The sequence below is a fragment of the Propithecus coquereli genome, unplaced genomic scaffold, assembly GCF_000956105.1.
Source record: "Propithecus coquereli isolate 6110/MARCELLA unplaced genomic scaffold, Pcoq_1.0 Scaffold479, whole genome shotgun sequence".
NCBI classification, from domain to species: Eukaryota; Metazoa; Chordata; class Mammalia; order Primates; family Indriidae; genus Propithecus; species Propithecus coquereli.
The window spans coordinates 442913-443208 of record NW_012150607.1 but is presented as its reverse complement, the minus strand read 5'-3'; the positions used below and the strand labels follow the sequence as shown (position 1 = coordinate 443208).

Genomic DNA, 296 nt, shown 5'->3' with positions numbered 1-296 from the left:
GGTTCGCAATGGTGTCCTCCAGTGAAATCAAAATTTGGTAAGAGTGGGCGAGAAAATTCAAAATCCCAGTAGGTTCGAATAAGCCACATATCAGCTTTCTTCATTGTCTCATAGAACGTAGTGGGTCTGCCCGAAGGGGAGAAAGAAAAGAAAACATAGATGACACAAGAGAGTTGTCATGAGAATATAAAAGTAATTTCCTGAAAGAAATTGGAATAATGTAGCCAAAGACATATAAAGTGTTTGAGCTTTGGTAAAACAAATACATACACATGTAAAGATACAAGAATAATTTA

At 35.8% G+C, this 296-nt stretch overlaps 1 pseudogene; it reads right to left on the bottom strand.

The window, feature by feature from the left end:
* The window catches only part of LOC105819300, a 73793-nt pseudogene that overhangs the window by 36217 nt on the left and 37280 nt on the right, over positions 1-296 (bottom strand).